The following is a 13203-nucleotide window of genomic DNA, read 5'->3' on the forward strand; positions in this document are numbered from 1 at the left end:
GGAATAGTAGGGGGCGGTGAGGCCTCCGCGGTAGCATAGCCGGCCACAGGAGGCAGGAGCATGTGGCACGACCAGCGCTGCTTTGGGCGGCTGGAGCAAGAAGACCAGAGGTTGAAGAAGCACTACGGCCATTGGAGGACATCGTACGGTTACTGGAGCTAGAATCGTTCATATTGACTAAGTCGACAAGACCCTCCATCCCCATCAACTTAGTAGGCCCACAAGACAGTCTCCCACAAAGGTGGGTCCCAGCTAGCAGGGGAGTATTCATTTTTTTGTGCGTAATAAGGAGGCACTTCCGATGGGTCCGAGCTGACTGCGGGGGGGAACGTTTTTTTGCAAAATACGGTTGCCCGTCCGGTGGGTCCCATCAGTCAGGGGGGAAACATTTTTCGCAAAATACTGGTGGCCCGTCCGATGGGTCCCTGCTGTCAGGTGGAGGAATAATTATTTTCCGCGTAATAAGGAGGCACTTCCTTGCGGCTGCCATGGACCCAGCAGCCTCTCCATGTACAGTACTCTTCCGATGGAAGTCGGTTGTTGACCACATTGACCACGCCATTCCGAGAGCACCACGGCGGTGGACGATGGCGAGGCCTAGGAAGGGGACGACACGGAGTTGGGGAAGACGTGGCAGTGGATGCCCACGCGGAGAGGAGTACGAGAGTTCACTGGTTCGGTCGTGGTGTGAGGCTTCCGTTGCCGCAGAATAACAGGGGGTGTGGGTGAGTGGAGGGATGGCCTGGCCAGTGGTGGGAGTAGTATGGGGGTGGTGAAGCCTCCATGGCAGTATAGCCGACAACAGGAGGTAGGAGCAGGTGGCACGACCAGCGCTGCTTTGGGCGGCTGGAGCAAGAAGACCAGAGGTTGAAGAAGCACTATGGCCGTTGGATGGACATCATACGGTCACTGGAGTACTGACTAAGTTGACAAAGCCCTCCGTCCCCGTCAACTTAGTAGGCCCACAAGTCAGCCACACAATATGGTTGGTCCCAGCTAGCAGGGGTGATGTAGGGCGAAACCCTAGGGGCCAACCTTTCACGTTTGGAGTGGATCCTACGGGGAAACACGAAGAATGCGCGGAAGAACACGAGGGAAATCACGGGGGAGAATCAGAGAAACATCAACCAACAAGAGATCGATCACACAAGGTCTAGATCATCGAGGCACAAAGTAACACGAGATCCAAAGTCAACAAAGGACGATACACAAGTAACCATTCTTCTCCGTGAGGAGGTCTTGATTGTCTTCTCCGAATGGAGGCCTTGAATCCGAATGGATCTTCTCCGAAGAGGCACGGTCCCTCACGTGGAGTAGATCCGGTACGGATGAGCAATGCTCTATCTCAAAATGAGCTATCACAATGCTAAGTCTCGAAGTGAGGAGGAGGAGTCCTATATATAGGCTAAGGGGGCAAAGGGGTACATGGGCTCAGCCCAACACGCGCGCGCAGGCGCTGGCCGGATGATCTGGGGGTGGAGCCGGATGATCCGGGCTTGTCCGGATGATCCGGGTGGTGGACCGGATGAGCTGGAGGCGCGGCTGGTGGCGGTGCAGGTCCGAATGTCCGGCTGGGGGTCCGGATGTCTGGGCAGGGTCCGGAGGATCCAGGATGTCATCCGAATGATCCAGCTTCAGGTGAGAGCTTCGGGTGTCTTCGATGCGCATTAGCCGTCGTCCGGATCGTCCAACCAGTCTGGGACTTGGCGCTTTTCCTCTCCGTCTTCACGCATGTCTTCCGCTTCCGGTCCTCCTTGCTTCCTAGCTTCTCCATGGTTAACTCCTTGGTACCTGAGTATGCAAAGCGTCTCCGTTTGAGGTAGTAACCATGTGTCATGTGAATCAAAAGGGAGTTGTGAGAGGAGTGATGTCACCTCGGCTTCGAGAGCTCTTGCGCGTGCTTGAGTCATAGGTCCAAGTGGTGTTGTAGGGGATGTAGATGCGTCCATGGGGATGATCATGGGATGCTCCGCATCATCTCCCCCCCTTCTGAAAGATCCGACCTCGGATCGAAATCTTCATCACCATGGTAAGGCGAGAGGTCTTTGACGTTGAAGATGTCGCTCACGTTGTACTTGTCGCTTGGTAGGTCGATCTTGTAAGCATTGTTGTTGTAGCGTGCTAGCACCTTGAAGGGTCCATCGGCTCGAGGGAGAAGTTTGGACTTGCGTTCGTTGGGGAAGCGGTCCTTGCGAAGGTGTAGCCACAATAGATCGCCTATGTTGAAGATCATGGGTTGCTTGTTGACGTTGAGCTTGGTCACTAGTCGTTGTACTTGGCGCTCGATTGTGTTCCTTGTATCCTCATGCATCTTCTTGATGTAGCTTGCTCGTGCACTCGCTTCCATGTTGGTGAGCTCTTGTAGAGGAAGAGGTAGAATGTCCAATGGGGACAACGGGTTGAAGCCGTAGACAACCTCGAAGGGGGACTTGCCGGTAGTCGAATGTCTTGCACGGTTGTAGGCGTACTCGGTGATGGCTAGACACGACTCCCACTCATTGATGTTCTTCTTGATCAACACGCGAAGTAGAGTGGAGAGCGTCCGGTTCGTCACCTCCGTTTGGCCGTCGGTTTGAGGATGGTATGCGGATGAGAACAAGAGCTTGATTCCGAGCTTGGCGCATAGCGTCTTCCAAAAGTAACTCAAGAACTTGACGTCACGGTCGGAGACGATTGTCTTTGGTACTCCATGGAGGCGCAAGATTTCCCTACAAAAGAGATTTGCAACGTGTGAAGCATCGTCTATCTTGTTGCAAGGGATAAAATGTGCCATCTTAAAAAATCGGTCCACAACAACAAACACGAAATCCTTTCCATTTTTAGTTCTAGGCAAACCAAGTACAAAAACCATGCTAATGTCTTCCCAAGGTTGATAAGGAATAGGAAGAGGCATGTAAAGACCATGGGATTGAGCTTTAGACTTAGCTTTGCGACATGTAGAGCATCGGTTGGTGAAGCGTGAAATGTCACGGAACATCTTTGGCCAAAAGTAGTTCTTGGAGAGCGTGGCGAATGTCTTGTTGCGTCCAATATGTCCCATGAGTCCGCCTCCATGAGCCTCTTGCAAAAGGAGCAAACGAAGAGAAGACTCGGGAATGCATAATTTGTTAGCTCTCATAAGATAACTATCCTTGATGTAATATTGTTCCCAAGATGTATGCGTCAAACATTTAGCATAAGGATTAGCAAAAGATGGAACATTAGCATACAAGTCTTTTATGTGCTCAAAGCCAATAACATTCAACTCAAGTTTGGTGACAAGTGTGCATATGCGTGAAAGTGCATCCGCAAATACATTTTCCTCACCCTTAATGTACTTGATCACATAGGGGAAAGATTCAATAAATTCACTCCATTTGGTATGACGCTTGTTCAACTTAGTTTGACCTTTTAAGTACTTAAGCATTTCATGATCGGTATGTATGACAAACTCCTGAGGTCTAAGATAATGTTCCCAAACATGTAGCACATGCACTAAAGCATACAATTCTTTGTCATATATGGGATAGTTAAGTTGAGAACCGGAGAGTTTTTCACTAAAATATGCAATGGCTCGTTTTTCTTGCATCAAAACACCGCCAATTCCGGTACCACTAGCATCACAATGAACCTCAATAGTTTTCTCAAAGTTGGGCAAAGCAAGAATCGGTGCATGAGTAAGCAAGGACTTGAGCTCATCAAAAGCGGTGGATTGCAAAGATCCCCAAACAAAAGGAGCATTCTTCTTACTCAAAGCATGCAAAGGAGCGGCAATAGTGCTAAAGTCTTTCACAAAGCGACGATAAAAACCCGCAAGGCCAAGAAAACTACGCACTTGTTGCAAATTGGTGGGTTGGGGCCAAGTTTTAATTGCTTCAATTTTAGATTCATCAACATGGACACCCTTGGAAGAGACAACAAAACCCAAGAAAACAAGTTTGTCTACACCAAACATGCATTTTTTCAAGTTGGTATAAAGACGTTCCTTGCGAAGGGTTTGCAAAACAGCCCTAACATGATCAAGATGCTCTTTCATGGTTTTGCTAAACACAAGAATATCATCAATGTAAACCACAAGAAAGACTCCAATATAAGGTCGAAGCACAAAATGCATAAGACGCATGAAAGTACCGGGAGCTTCCGATAAACCCATAGGCATAACCAACCACTCATATAAGCCAAATTTGGTTTTGAAAGCAGTTTTCCACTCATCACCTTCTTGTATGCGGATTTGATAATAGCCATTTTTAAGATCAATTTTTGAGAAAAAGGCGGCACCGCTAAGTTCATCAAGCATATCACCTAGGCGGGGAATGGGATGCCTATAACGAACGGTAATAGCATTTATAGGTCTACAATTGGAACACATGTGGAAACTTCCATCTTGCTTAGGCACAAGTATAATGGGAATGGCACAAGGACTTAAGCTTTCAGATACATGACCGTTGTCGATTAGTTGTTGTACTTGCCATTGGATCTCCTTAGTTTCGTCGGGGTTGACATGGTATGGAGCTTTGTTTGGAAGTGGCGCTCCGGGGATGAGGTCGATTCTATGCTCAATGCCTCATAGAGGAGGTAGACCCAGAGGTAGGTCATCGGGGAAAACATCTTTGAATTCCTACAAAAGAGATTGAAACACTAAAGGTAGCTCATGAGAGGCGTTAGCTTTTGGTTCCCCATCCTTGCACACAAGGACAAAGTGCATAACACTCGATGGATTCTCACATAATTCTCTCATCTCACTTTTTGTGGCAAATAGTACTAGGTTTTTCTCTCTAGGCGAAGAGGCGCTGAAGTTTGGCTTGTGGCTCTCACTCACTTTTTGGTGGATCACTTTCTCACTCTTCTCTCCACGATGGGTGGCTTGCTTGTCGGCTATCACTTGACTAGGAGACATAGGTCATAGCACATACTCCTTCCCTTTCATCTTGAAGCTATAGTGATTGGTACGCCCGTTGTGGATGACACCACGGTTGAATTGCCATGGCCTACCAAGAAGGAGGTGGAAAACGGACATTGGGACGACATCACACTCCAAAGTGTCTTCATATGCACCTATTTTGAAGGAGACTTGGACCGTATGCTCAACTCGTATAGTGCCGGAGTCACTTAGCCATTGGACTTTGTATGGGTGGGGGTGCTTCATCTTGACCAATTGAAGATTGGAGCATAGTTCTTCACTTGCCAAGTTGTGGTAACTACCTCCATCGACGATGACCTTGATGGACCTTCCACTGATGCTGGCCTTTGTGTGGAAGATGTGTCATCTTTGGTCTTCTTCTTGTTGATGTTGAAGAGTCAAGACCTTGGAGACAATGAGAGCGGGGCTCAAATCCTCATCACAAAAGACTTGATCATCTTCATCCTCGTTCACGCGCCGGTGCATGGCCACTTGCTCAAGGGCTTACATATCCTCATCACTCATGGAGTCATAGGTGCCATCGTTGTTGAGGATCATGGTGCGCTTGTTTGTGCATTCATAAGACTTGTGGCCCCGGCCGCCGCAAGTGAAACACTTGAAGGAGCTTGTCTTGACGGTCTCATCGGTCGAAGTAGATGATGAAGCACGCGGCTTGAAGTTGCTTGTAGTAGGAGGAAGACGACTTGAACTTGCCGAAGTTTTCTTGTAACTTGAGTTGTTGTCATTGCTTGGAGAAGGCTTGGTTGATGTAGAGGTTGGAGTAGTTGTTGAACCTTGGTTGTTGGAGAAGCCATAGGTCTTGGATGAGTACTTGGCGTACTTGGAGTCATCTTGCACTTGACGTTCCGCCTTGATCACTTGATGCACGAGCTCAATGAGGTTGGAGTAGGGTTGTAAGTCGGCGATCTTCTTGATGGGATGATTGAGTCCATTCAAGAAACGTGCCATTGTTTGCTCATCATCTTCCTTGACATTGGCTCGAATCATGGCTATCTCCATTTCCTTGTAGTATTCTTCAACACTCTTTGTTCCTTGCTTGAGGAGTTGGAGCTTCTTGAAGAGGTCGCGGTTGTAGTAGGTGGGCACAAAACGTGCTCGCTTGACATCCTTCATTTGAGCCCAAGTGGTGATTGGAGGTTCAACTCTTGCTTGTCGGCGCTCAAGAATTTGTTCCCACCATATGAGCACATAGTCTTGGAACTCAAGTGATGCCATAGCGATCTTCTTCTCTTCCTCATAGTTGTGCAAACGAAAGATTTTGTCGACCTTCAATGCCCATGAACGGTACTCTTCGGGGTCATTGCTTCCATTGAACTTGGGCATGGTGAATTTTAGCTTTCCATAGCGTTGCTCTTCATTGTGTTGTTGGCGATGGTGATGATGACACCCTTGACGTGGAGGGTAATCATCCTCATGTTGCTCTTGGCATGGAGGAAGTCTATGATCAACTTGCTCTTGTTGAACTTGAGGTTGAGGTGGAGCTTGATGAGATTGTGGAGGAGCTTGAGGAACTTGATGTTGCACATGTTGTTGGTAGTTCCTCTCTTGGATTTCTTCTCGAAGGGCTTCCTCTTGATTGCGCCATTCGTGATTGCGGTTGGCGATGGCTCGACTTGATTCTTGAAGGGCACGTTGCGCCTCAAGAGCTTGCGCTTCACGTTGTTGTTGTTGAAGACGTTGAGCCTCGGTGTCTTGCTCCTCTTGATGGAGACGCGCTCGTTCTTCCTCTTGGCGACATAGACGTTGTCGTTCTTGAGCTTGAGCAAAAGCGACTTGGTTTGAGTGAGGACGAGGGAATTTCTCATCGACTTGCTCTTGTGAATGCTTGTCGTCTAGCGGGTTGCGAGATGCATGACAGTCTTGACGCGCAGCTCGTCGAAGAGTGTTCAATGACGGTGTACTTGAGCCAGAGAAGGAGTCGTCGGAGTGTCGGCTTGAATGGCTCCATCTTGAGTATGAAGAAGTTGAAGGAGGACGGTTCACCAACAAGGCGCGGATCTCGTCCATTCTTGCATCATTCTCTTGATTGTGCGCGTCGATCTTGTTGTCGAAGTAGTCCTTGGTACGTTGCTCGGAGAGTCGCAAGTCGGTGGCAAGGTTGTTGATGCGTTCATTCATAGCTTGTTGCTCTTGATGCAACGCTCGTTGTGCACGAAAGAGGTGGCTCTTGGTGACGTATGATGACATATCGTCGTCTTGCTTGGTGAAGAGTGGGTTGGTAGAAGTAATCGGCTATCCATCATTCCAAGCAAAATGTGAGTGGTAGAAAGATAAGAACGTATACCAACGTACCTTGACTGATGTTGATAATGAATCAAGTTCACTCAAATGCGGACAATGAAATAGCACTATTGGTACCAATGCTTGTCGGTTCTCACACCTACACAAGTAAAAGCTTATGGTGGAGCTTGGTTAGGATGGTGGCACAAAATTGATTGCAATTGTTAGTTTGATTCAAAGATGTTGAAAATGATTCGCAAATTCGCAAATGCAACAAGTAGACCAAGCAAGTAATGGGACACGGAAACACACACGCAAATAGAATAATGGGATTGTTCAAACCAAAAGTGAGCCAAAATGTGGAATCCAGGAAAATGCTCTTGTTGCACAATACTCGAGAGACGCTAGCACGATTGCACAATAGGCGGATACGTAGCTTGTGCACAACCTACTAGGCAAAAATACAACCATCTCTATACCAAGTATGCTATGTTTATGGTATTTCGGTGATATGATCCAAGATGATCGGGTATGACAATCTTAATGTAGTATGATGCTATGGTTCTTGCTTATAAGCTCTTTGCTTATCTTTCTCTTTTGCTTAAAAGCTTGGTTGGCTCTTTCACTTTTGAGCTCTTTTCTTATGCAATACTTCACGGACCAAGATAGCAATTGTATATGCGATGACAACTTTGTGACACAAGAGATGATATGGTATGTCTGCTATGGTGTATGATCACTAATGTGCACAAGTCACATTGCCGGCAATACTCAATGTCTAGTCTTGATGGGTAAGCTACACAAAAGATGGGATATGATGGTTATCAATGCAATTGCAAGGTGTGACAAAGATGTCGTCGAAGTTACCGTCCATAGTTGATGTCGTACTGTACCTAAATAGCCGAAACACAATAGGACACGGGAAACCACAACTCAAATTCTTGAACCCAAAGTCGAATGGTAGTACGGAGGGTGTGTCGTGGGGGTTTGGCAGGTGAAGGAGGTGGTGGTCAAGTAGGTGGAGTGCGGAGGCGTAGGTGGTGGTGGTGGAGAACTGCAGAAAATGTAGTTTCAGCAGAGGAAGCCGGATGATCCGGGCCAGGAGCCGGATGATCCGGGCGCGTCCGGATGATCCGGGTCAGGGTCCGGATGACCCGGGCTGGTCAATCTCGCTCGGGAACTGCTCGGGATGAACTCGAAAACGGCAAGAATTTCGAGGATTCTGCAGATTTCGGATGGATTTCGAGGGGGAGAAGGTGGGGAAAGGCAAGATCCACGAGTTACACACCGAATCCACGGATCAAAATCATCAAAACCAAAAAATCACAAAAAAATGTGGGGCTATTTTTGGTGGGGATTTTCGGATTTAGGACGGAATCAACAAAATCAAGCTAGAAAACGAGGGGTAGGGGCTCCAAAAACGTGATCAACGTGGCTCTTGATACCAATATGATGTAGGGCGGAACCCTAGGGGCCTATCTTTCACGTTTGGAGTGGATCCTACGGGGAAACACGAAGAACGCGCGGAAGAACACGAGGGAAATCACAGGGGAGAACGAGAGAAACACTCAACCGAAAAGAGATCGATTACACAAGGTTTAGATATTCGAGACACAAAGTAACACGAGATCCAAAGTCAACAAAGGACGATACACGAGTAACCATTCTTCTTCGTGAGGAGGTCTTGATTGTCTTCTCCGGATGGAGGCCTTGAATCCGAATGGATCTTCTCTGGAGAGGCACGGTCCCTCACGTGGAGTAGATCCGGTACATACGAGCAATGCTCTATCTCAAAATGAGCTATCACAATGCTAAGTCTCAAAGTGAGGAGGAGGAGTCCTATATATAGGCTAAGGGGGCGAAGGGGTACATGGGCTCATCCCAACACGCGCGCGCAGGCGCTAGCCGGATGATCCGGGGGTGGAGTCGGATGATCCGGGCTTGTCCGGATGATCCGGGTGGAGGCCCGGATGAGCTGGAGGCGCGGCTGGTGGCGGTGCAGGTCCGGATGTCCGGCTGGGGGTCGGGATGTCCGGGCAGGGTCCAGATGATCCGGCTTCAAGTGAGAGCTTCGGGTGTCTTCGGTGCGCATTAGCCGGATCGTCCGGACTGGGGTCTGGATCGTTCGGGCTCTGTCCGGATCGTCCGGGCCGTCGTCCGGATCGTCCGGCCAGTCTGGGACTTGGCGCTTTTCCTCTTCGTCTTCATGCATGTCTTCCGCTTCCAGTTCTCCTTGCTTCCTAGCTTCTCCATGGTTAACTCCTTGGTACCTTAGTATGCAAAGCGTCTCCGCTTGAGGTAGTAACCATGTCTCATGTGAATCGAAAGGGAGTTGTGAGAGGAGTGATGTCACCTCGGTTTTGAGAGCTCTTGCACGTGCTCGAGTCATAGGTCCAAGTGGTGTTGTAGGGGATGTAGATGCGTCCATGGGATGATCATGGGATGCTCCACATCAAGGGGGGTATTCATTTTTTTGGCGTAATAAGGAGGCACTTCCTCACGTGCGAAGATATAGCTAGTGGGTCTGACCTGCCAGCGGGGGGGGGGGCATTTTTTTTCCACAAAATATAGAGGCCCTTCCTGTGGGTCCTAGCTGTCTGGTGAAGGAATCATTATTTTGCCCGTAATAAGGAGGCATTTCCTTGCGTGCGGTCGTGGACCCAGCTGTCAGCCTCTCCATGTACAGTCCACTTCTGATGGATGTCGTTCATTGACCACGTTGACCAGGCTGCACCGAGAGCACCAGGGCGGTGGACGACGGTGAGGCCTAGGAAGGGAACAACACGGAGCAAGGGAATACTCGGCAGTTGTTTCCCACATGGAGGAGTATGAGGGTTTACCAGTTCGTCTGCCGTCTCCGGAGAATAACAACAGGTGTGGGTGAGTATAGGGATGGCTAGGCCAGCGATGGGAGTATGGTGGGGCCGTGAAGCCTGCAGGGCAGCATAGCCGGTCGCGGGAGGAGGGAGCAGGCAGTCCCGCTGGCGCTTGTTTGAGCGGCTGGAGCATGAAGAGCAGAGATTGAAGAAGCACGACAGCCGTTGGATGGACATCCAACAGTCACTGCTCTCGTGTGTTGACTAAGTTGACAGGGCGTTGCATGTGCGTCAACCTTTTTTTATGAAAGCATACGCGTCAACCTGTAGTAGGCACACAAGTCAGCCTAAAATCTATGGAAAACAACATGCAGCCCATCTGCCATTATTTCTAATAATGTACAACACATTTGCTAATTCTTAAGAATTTTTTTGGAGCCCATCTTCTTTTTGTTAGCATTACACCCATATTGTGGCGACGGTTAAAAAGTATACAAAATTTTGCATATTTCGGTGCGGTCAACTGTTTTTAATCCAGAAATATCGATTCACATTCAAACATTTTGAAAATTAATTTATATAAATATAAAATCCAAATAATTGTCCATGCATAAAAATCAATGGAATTTAAAATCTTGTAATGAAAAAAAATTGAAACTAATTCCCGGTTTGATGTGTTTTAAAAATGTACAACCCATTTCTGGGAAAACCGAATGAAACTTTCCTCGTCTTGAAAGATTTGCAGCCCAGCAGGGCCGATAAAGCATGTAGGCCTCGTTTGGGTATTTCTTTTAAAAAATAGAACTGGGCTAGCCATTTTCAACAAGAAAAAAACACAACTGGGCTCATGATGTGGTAAACATAAATAAAACCCTGGCTAGACGGACCACAGCCCCCGCACAGCCCTGTTGTTACTCTGATCCGTCGCTAAAACTAGTATAAATAACAACTGCTTATTCCTCAAAAAAAACTGCATGACCTGCTGGGTCCCTGGTGTCAGCTGCTCGTAGTGTAATTCTCTCGTTTATTAACTACGTTGAAAATGGCGTGAGCCCCAGATGTCCAACCATTAGGAGGAACCATATTTTTGGGCTTGTAATATAGTGGCACTTGCTTGCGTACTGCCATGACACTGGTGGGTCCCTACTGTCATCCTCTTTACGTACAGTCATCTCCTTGTTCCTCTCGGTTGTTGACGACGTTGATAGCGCAAGAGGGCGGCGCACCGCACACGGCGAGCGAACCAAGGCCACAAGGCGGAGGACGACGGCGAGGCCTCGGACGGAACGAACAGGAGCCGTGGAAGATGCGCCGGTCTAGTCGCAGGCCGAGGGGAGTACGTGGGTTGACTGGTTCGGGTGCGGGTGGGTGTTGGGGCTGACATCGCCGGAGAATAATAGGACGTGTGGGGGAATAGAGGGAGGGACTGGCCAACGTTGGAGGCTACATACGGTAGGGCGGCGGAGGCGCAGCCAGCCATGGGAGGCGGGAGCAGGCGGAGCCGACGGGGTGGTTTGGTTTGGGCGGTTGGAGGAAGAAGAAGACAAGGGATAGAAGATACATGACAAATGTTGGATGTCAATCCAACGGCTGGTAGGCAGAATCGTTTGTTGACTGGCTAGTAAGTCGACACCACCTTGGATAGGCTATTTCCTCGCGGTTCCCAAATGTTAGAATCCAAATCTGTCACGGTCATGCAGCCTTTCCTATGAAAATTTACAGCCCATTTGATGTGCTAGTTTGAAATAAGTTTATGGGTGCTGGTGGGGGATAATCACTTGGCTTCTGTAATGCACAGTGAGCTCAAGCAGCCGGCGAGAGTGATGTTATTTCCCTTGGTTGGGATTTGTTACAATATTTCACTCTAAATTAAATGAATGACAAGCCATTTGCCTTGGTTCAAAGAAAATATGACAGTCACAACCAAGTTGAAAAGGGCAGGAACATCTAACTCCACCTTACAAACTGTACAAAAGCATGAGGGTTAATTGTTCATCAGGTTTACAAAAAAACCCAGGTTGAAAAGGGCAACAACATCTAACTCCAGCACTGTTTTTGACAGTCACAGTCAAATGGATCGGTCAGGTCCATAGAATGAACATCCTGGGTCATAAAATTTACTGGATTATGACCACAATATGTTGTAAATAGAAGCCTGGCATGTTCAGAAGCTCTTTTGCCCACCCGAAACTCCTTTTTTTGCTCTTCGACATACCCATCCGTCAAAATCATGCTGCTGATAAATTTAAGCCTGATGGAGAATAGTAACCTCGCATTCAGCATGAAGAATGTGACAAATCTAGTGTTTGCACGGTTGGCTACATATCGTTCAAGAGTTATTGTCTTCAATTGAATCTCATGAGAAGTGAGAAAATCCCGATGCTTACGAATCCACCGATTGGTTATAACTTTCTTACCCCGTCCTGTTGCCTAAATAGACATGAAGATTGAAAACAGTTAAGGTCTAAAAAAAGAGTGTCGAAAGAGCAACAGCTGAATGGTTAATTCTAGTATATTATATGCGGGCTTCCAATGTGTGTGAAATTATCACCTTTATATACAACTTCTCCAGACATGGAAAGCATTGTAGCAAGCCAATAATCTTGTTCAGATCAAAACTATTCATTTGGATATATAAGATCTTGACAGAATCCAACACCATTCATAGGCCATCCATGGATAAACTATTCATTGAGCATAGAACATAATATTAGTAAAAATTGTGTACTCCAAGATGATATATAACTTATGCGCAGAAATTTAAAATGCAGCTTATGGTTACAAGTGTAGATGATAATATAAAGTACCTGAAGAACTGTGGAGCCAAACACCATATTGAAATGAGCACAGAGATCATGTATTACACCCAAGGTGTTGTAGGGTCAAACCCTAGGTGGGATCTTTTCACACTTGGAGGGGGAAAAGGAGGAAAAACACTCAAGAACACCAAGAACAAAAGTCTCAAACAAACCCAAATATCACATCAACTAGAGTAGCATACATGAGATCCACAAGATTACAAGATAAATTCAAGGAGAGTAGCACTAGGTAAGTTCTTCCCACTAGGTGAGGTCTTGATGATCTTCTCCAAGAGGAAGCCTTGACAATCCAAAGGATTCTTCCCTGGGTGGGGGCTTGATCTCCAAAGAGGAGGGGATACAAGGAGCAAAGGTCACAATATTTAGTCTAATACTTTGCTACCCTACAAATGACCTAGGGGATGGATATATAAAACCTAGGGACGAAATGTGTGAGAGACGGGGGTAC

Source organism: Triticum aestivum, chromosome 1B (assembly GCF_018294505.1).
Source record: "Triticum aestivum cultivar Chinese Spring chromosome 1B, IWGSC CS RefSeq v2.1, whole genome shotgun sequence".
NCBI classification, from domain to species: Eukaryota; Viridiplantae; Streptophyta; class Magnoliopsida; order Poales; family Poaceae; genus Triticum; species Triticum aestivum.